This window comes from Sus scrofa, chromosome 4, assembly GCF_054392235.1.
Source record: "Sus scrofa isolate SSC_HxYL_T2T_F1_AM1 chromosome 4, Sscrofa_HxYL_maternal_Yorkshire_Landrace_v2.0, whole genome shotgun sequence".
Lineage (NCBI taxonomy): Eukaryota > Metazoa > Chordata > Mammalia > Artiodactyla > Suidae > Sus > Sus scrofa.
The window spans coordinates 62162012-62169455 of NC_139386.1; the positions used below are offsets into that span (position 1 = coordinate 62162012).

At 40.9% G+C, this 7444-nt stretch overlaps 1 pseudogene; it reads right to left on the minus strand.

The window, feature by feature from the left end:
* Positions 1-1368: 1368 nt before the first annotated feature.
* Positions 1369-6958, minus strand: LOC100155031 (tropomyosin-like; annotated as a pseudogene).
* Positions 6959-7444: the final 486 nt, after the last annotated feature.

A 7444-nucleotide genomic window follows, 5' to 3' on the forward strand; every position in this document is an offset into this window, starting at 1 on the left:
CTCCACACAGAAGGAATTCAGTGAGAGGCAAAAGTGATAGGCAAGAAATAGATTTATTAGGATAGGATGCTTGTGAGAGATGCAAGCAGACAGGGAAGGTGGCTCTGCCCAGAGGAACCTGTGGACTACAGTTTTATCCTCTAAGGGGAGTGAAAAGCCCGCCTCTTCCTTTCTGGGAGTAGCAGCTCCTCCTTTGTATCCAGTAAGGTGTGTATTCAAATCAGCAGAAAGGTGGTCCTCAAACTCCTGCCCTTGGTCTAAATCTGAATGCAGACCTCATCCCAGACCCCACCCAATGACCTGAGGCAATTCTTATACCTCCATTAGTCAATCAAGCCTGCCTTGTTCTGAGCAATTTATTTACTAACAGTGATCTCCCAATGTCCCCCAAGTTTCCCTCGTTATCTGTGGCCCTTTATTGGGACTTCTAAAATTACCCGTGTCTACTCCATCCCTACTGATACCAGAAAGTTGATACCGGAATCCGGGTTCTTGTTCACGGCAGTCAGCAGTCAAATGAACTCTGTGAACACACAGACATCAAGCAAGCAAAGTCTTTACTAAAGAAAAGCAAATAGCTCCCAGGGCTACTGAGAGGGGGGAGAAGAGCCCCCTTTCTCTATTGTCCTATAGGGGTTTTTATTCCTTAAAGATTGGGGGGTACCAACGTGGGGTCCAGGAAGATGTGGTTTTCTCCCATTGGCCTTGCTCAGTTACCTCTACCAGCCCTTGTCCAATAGGATTTTAGGGGTGGAAATGTCCTGTAAGTCTCACAGTTTCTTTGCCCTTTTCTTCCTGTAAACTGAGTCACAGGGGATTAGGGATTAATGTCCATCTGGGTGTAGGTACACTCACTATAGTAAGCAAGGCCTCTGGGAACATTCCTCCCTGGAGCCCTTAAGCCACAAATGTTAATCAAGGGCCATATCAAAGAATGCATCAAAGCCCACGTTCCTACACTGACTACCTGAGTTAATATTCTGCCTCACTATCAATGCTGTTAACATACTGTTATCCTTCAGCAATATGCATTAAGCTGAAACATTTCCTTCCAATAGTGAGAAAGGGATTAGACTGCTGCTTCAGAACTGCAGAACTATATGGAATGTTTTAACAAATAGTTGCCACATCAACAACAAAAATGTAATTACAAAATGTGTACATCACAACATGCTTTTAAAGACACTGCATTGTGCTCACCTTCCATTAAATGTTGTTCCCAAAGTTGCTCAGCCTCAAGCCCTATTGGAATCACTTTTGGGAGAGGCAGAGACAGTCTGGTGAAAAGGGCAAGGGGGTGAGAGAATGGGAGAGGCAGAGAAAGAAGAAAGCAGCCTTCCAGTTAAAGATCAGTCCTCAGTTTAAAGATCAGCTTTGGGCAGGCTGGTGAAGTTGGGGTCGGAGGAAGGAGCAGCGGCAGGGCAGGACTGGGGCGCTCTGCATCTCATTCAGGTCACACAGAGTCTGGTCTAGCATCCTTTATGCACAGAGGTACTCTTCTTTGGTACATTTCAGTTTTTCTTCCAAATCATCAATTGTCTTTTCCAGCTTGGCTACCCATCTCTCAGCAAATGCAGCACGGGTCTCTGCCTCTTTGAGTTTATCAGTATGACTATTTATCTCTTCCTCCTATTTGCCTTCTTTTCAAGAGAACTTTTCTTCAGCAGCACTCAGACTCTTCAGATGGATCAGATTCTGGTCCATCAGTCTGATCTGCTCATCTAGCTGTTGCAAGGGGACCAACTCAGCTCACTTCTCCATGGGTTCCAAGTCTCCCTCAATAATCACCGACATAGGAACCACCTCTTTATACATCCTACCAGCATCTTCTGCAATGTGCTTAGCTTCTTTGGGTTGGAGTTCCTGGAGTTCCATTTTTGACTCATCTTTTAAGGCTCATTTTTCGATAAGCTTTATACCTCTTGCTCTCATCAGCAGTTTTCTTGACTTCCTCTAGCTTTTGTAGGGCAGTGGCCAGGCCTTCTTGAGCAAGGTCCAGCTTCTCCACAACCAGTTCAGCCCTCTCCTCTGCATCATTGGCCTGCTGCTGCAGAACCTGGATCTTGTGTTTCACTGCCTCAATGGTGGTGACAAAGGCAATTACCCAGCTCCTGCTTGCCCTCAAGTTCCTGCCTTCTCACTGGGCACTGCAGCTGCTTTTCCAAGAAGCATAATTTGCCGACTTCTCAGGGTTATGTGAAGAGTAATCCTAATGCCAATGTAGTTGTTGAGTTACCAGAGCTTTAGGCATTCTCATTTCTGATGGCCCATAGGACATTTTCTCTTGAGTATCCTGTCATGGTCTTAAACTTAAAAATGAAATGCGGAGTTCCCGTCGTGGCGCAGTGGTTAACGAATCCGACTAGGAACCATGAGGTTGCGGGTTCGGTCCCTGCCCTTGCTCAGTGGGTTAATGACCCAGCGTTGCCGTGAGCTGTGGTGTAGGTTGCAGACGCGGCTCGGATCCCGCGTTGCTGTGGCTCTGGCGTAGGCTGGTGGCTACAGCTCTGATTCGACCCCTAGCCTGGGAACCTCCATATGCCGCAGGAGTGGCCCAAGAAATGGCAAAAAAGACAAAAAAAAAAAAAAAAGAAATGAAATGCATCAAAATCCCCCAGAAGTCTTTCTCTTTTCAGAGCTTCCCGAATTTCTGTCAGTGATTAGTACCATTCTTTGGGGCTAGAGGTCACAATCAACTTCAATAACTTCAGTAAACTTCTTTTATTCCTTCTGGTAAAACTATTTTGAAAATAAAATTTCAAATCTGTGAAAGGTTTTGATTATATATTTTTAAAGTCACACTTGACATAAACTTGCATTTATAACAAGACCATTTGATTCAGAAAACCTGTATAGCTGATCCTATAAGTAAGATGGTTATTAGGGATAATTCAAGGTTCTAAGTAAATCAACTTAAGTTACTCCTAGGAAACACAGTAACTAGCAGTAAAATTCCTATCGAGAAAGGAAAGTTACTGAGGGAAAAAGTTTTTGTTTTTGTTTTTGTTTCTTTAAGGGCTGCGCCCATGGCATATGGAGATTCCCAGGCTAGCGGTCTAATCAGAGCTGTTGTTGCCAGCCTACACCTTAGCCACAGCAACACGGATCTGAGCTGCGTTTGGGACCTACACCACAGGTCATGGCAACGTCAGATCCTTAACCCACTGAGCAAGGCCAGGAATCTAATCCGCAACTCATAGTTCCTAGTTGGATTCGTTAACCACTGAGCCATGATGGGAACGCCAGGGAAAATTTTTTTTTAAATCCTGATTATATTTTACAATCACTTTATCTCAACACATGGAAGAAAACCAGAAGGCAGCATCTTAGAATTTTTCCTCCCTACTGAAGTTTTATCTTAGTCATACATGCCATAAGCATGGCTCTGAGGAAAAATTGAGAGGATCTGGGAAGATTCAATCCCAAAAAGCCTAAGCAAGAGAAAGAAACAAAATGCAAGGTATACACTGCTAAAAGCTGACATGAGTAAAGGAACACACATTATACCTTATAGCAAATTATGATGAGGATAATAATGTTGAATTATATGTAATTGGTTATTATTTAAATATTTTGCCTTATCCATAATTTAATTGGATAAAAATAGCTATAATGTTTTTGTCATTATGTACAAGATGTGAAAGTAATCTGTTCCCTGATGCTCCATCTTGGTCAAGAGAGAAGTCAGTATTAACAATTTGATCTAGAGAATATGTATGGATCAATGTGATGAAGAGAGATTTATTGATCTAGATTTAGAATAATAGGTGATGACGAGGATCTTATTATTTGTTTAATGTACAGTCAATTTGTTGCTGGAATTCGCCCTCTGCTCCCTGGTGCTGAATGGAAATGCGGAGACAGAGTTTGGGGTGATGGAGAAAAAGATAGCTTTATTGCTTTGCCAAACAAAAGGGACCACCACAGACTAATGCCTTAAAGACTGTGCCCCCCTTGGGAGAAATTGGGAGGTGATTCTAAAGTTCGGTGGTGAAAAATTGGGCCATTGGGCCATTGCATTGTTTTTCAAAGCTGGTGTTTAGATGGTCCCAGGATTGGTTTTGAGGATCCTTCTTTTGGAATGAAGAATGCATCAACATCTTCCATTTGTTGGGGGTTTCAATTCTGTGGAAGAATTCAAAGATAATGTTATGCATATTTGTTATGTATATTTCCTGAGCAGGAACCAGGATCCTGCCCCAAGGCTACACTATTGTCTCCTAACTGCTGCTCCCTGGTCTCTGCATCCCCTCCCTTCCGTGATAAGCAACTGTTTGAACCTGCTTTTTGGAACTCAGGAAAGGTCATGGAGGCTGAAGTTCATTCTCAAAAAACAAGAAATGGGGGACACAGAAAAGCTTGTGTGCCCAGGAGCCCCACAGGGCCTTCCCTGCTCTATTTCAAATGCACATGAATATTCCTTACAGTGTCTAAACTCAATCTGTTCCCTTTCATGTTACAGAACCATCTCATCATGTTCCTTATGGTCAAATGTGTCATTCTTGGCTAATGTCTTAAGTCCTATGGCAATAAAAAGGAGTTGCTATTACAATGCTATGGCTTTGTTAAGCTATCTGTATTGGAAAAAAATTATCCTTTTGCCACAATGCTTTGAAATATGATTTTAAAAGTATGTTGCATTATTACTCATGCCACCTGTGAATGAACATTGGCTTCCAATATCTCTTCAAAGGTTCTTAATATGCTTCATTGGTCATGTTGCAAAATCAGGACTTACAAAATCGGAATATATGGGAAAATGTGAACATATTCATTTTCTGTTCATGTTAAATTTACTGTTTTAAATTTCATTATGCTAAACACTATGTCTTCAAACCATGTCTTCTCTTGAACTATTTAGACTGAAATCAGTGCATCTCTAGAATATGATTTCTTCAATATTGACCACACTTCTGTCTTCTGTGCACCATGGATTCTGGTAACATCTAAGAGTCCCCCCTCTCTATTGTCCTATAGATGGGCATTACCAACGTGGGGTCCAGAAGATATGGTTTTCTCCCATTGGCCTTGCCCAGTTATCTATATGGGTCCTTGTCCAATAGGTGTTTCAGGGGGGGAAATGTCCCATGAGTCTCATGGTTTCTTTACCCTTCTCTTCCTGTAGATTGAGTCACAGTGGGTTAGAGATTAATGTCCATCTGGGCGTAGGTACACTCTCTATAGTAAACAAGACTGGTGGGGATGTTACTCCCTGGAGCCCTTAAGCCACAAAAGTTAATCCATAGCCATATCAAAGAATGCATCAAAGCCCATGCTCCTACACTGACTACCTGAGTTATTATTCTGCCTCTCCACCAACAGTGGTGAATATGTTCAGATTGAGAAGAGCATTCTCATTTGAGTACACAAAAAAGTCCCATCCTTCCTCTATCAGGACCTAGGAGCAAGCATGATGTCACACATTGGTCAGAAATAAGAGGGAGTTCTTGTTGTGGCACAAGGGAAAGAATCCAACTAGTATCCAGGAAGATGCAGTTTCGATCGTGGCCTTGCTCAATGGGTTGGGGATCTGGCCTTGCCATGGGCTGTGGTGTAGGTTGCAGATGCAGCTTGGATCCTGCGTTGCTGTGGTGTAGGCAAGCAGTTGTAGCTCCAATTTGACCCTAGCGGCAGGTGCAGCCCTTAAAAGCAAAAAGAAAAAAGAAAAGAAAAAAAATGAGAGGACACCAAAATTAGTAGAACTTTTTTTTTTTTACCTCAGTCTCCATGTTATAGTCAAAAAACATGTAAATATGAATCAACTTTGAAGCAATAGAAATTAAAACTAGTCTCTTAGCTTTTTGATTACTCCTATAATCTTACTGAATAAAATTAGATCAGTAAATATTAAAAATGTCAGATAAGAAATTTTTCTTTCCAGCAGAACGAATATAAAATTAGATATTATAGTTGCTGTTCTCAAAGAAACTTAGTTTGGAAGATGGATGTGTATACAAATGCACAAGTAAACAAACACATGCTAGCAGTTGGAAGTTGAGGGAAGAAAGGAGGGTTTTGGTGGGGTGTTTTTTCCTAATACACTTTAGACCATCAAAGCAAGATATATTTACTACAAAAAATATGAATTATTCACAAATAAGGAATAGGTCATAAATTGGATATCATATTGGTTTCCTGTTGCCAAAATTATTGCTCTATTGTGGAATGTTTAAGTGTCCTTCCTGGATTCCTTGTAATACAGTCTGAGTCTGTTGTGGAGACACAGTGGGGGCATTGAGTTGAAGAAACGATAGCAACAGTTGCTGCTAAATATACACTTGATGCTTATGTAACCATTAAACCAAGGGTCAGTGTAGCCATTTAATTCCCTCTGTGGAGCACATATAAGAATATTTCTAACAGAATGAACTGAATCTGAATGTACCATTGGACATTCATAGTTTGATAGCTTTGGACAAAAAAGCTAATTTCTATACATCTTTTTTGGGGAGGTGGAGGATGGGGTCCACACTCACGGCACATGAAAGTTCCCGGGCTAGGGATCGAATCTGAGCCATAGCTGTGACCTACACCATAGCTGCAGCAAGGCCAGGTCCTTAACTCACCATGCCACAGTGGGAACTTCTCTATACATCTTAATCTCCTTTTAGACTCAACACTTAAAGCTGATAGGTACAGAGATGTTTAATACATACTGGCTTCTCCCCTGCTTCCTTACTTTTAAAATTATCCATTTGTAACACACTTATTTTCTTAAAATTGTCCTTGATATTTCACTTTAGCCTAATTTTATCTGCATAATTTTAGAGGCTAAGGAGAACATTCCCCATAATTTATCTAGCAATACTACAGTCTACTAGTCTACTAAAATTTTATAGTTTACTAAACTTGTGAAATATTTAATCTGTGACAATTGCAGAGCAATGTGACAGGGTACATTTAACCACAATTGAAATAAAAATAATTGCCTCAAGCCTATAGTATTATTTTACCCCATATCGTCAGGATGCTAAATCTTTGTGAGGCAACTGTAGATAAGAATTTATTTCCTAGAGGGAATGTTCTCTGTGAATTTGTAACTGAAACCTTATTACTAAATCCTATATTATTCTCAATCACGTGCTTTTTTGTTATTTTTTTATGAAATAAATATGGTCATTCTCAACCGCAGTTAGGAAAGAATAATAATTCTGTTATTCTTTAAATTAAGCTGCTTTCTATCCCCAAAGCAAATAGCCTAACCTCATAGGCAAACTGGGACTAAAGGGGCCATTTGGTATCTTGCTTCACAAAGACAACTGCAGGACAGCCAGGAGCCAAATTTAAATTCTGTTAAGAATAGCAGGATGTATTTTGGTTCTCAGCAGGATAGCACCACTTGTGGTTTTGTTAAGTACATAAGGCAAGTCAGCTCAAGTCTGTGCATTTTGTGTGTGAATGGAAACAACTCCCTTCTGTCCTAGATCACACTGGAATGCTGACA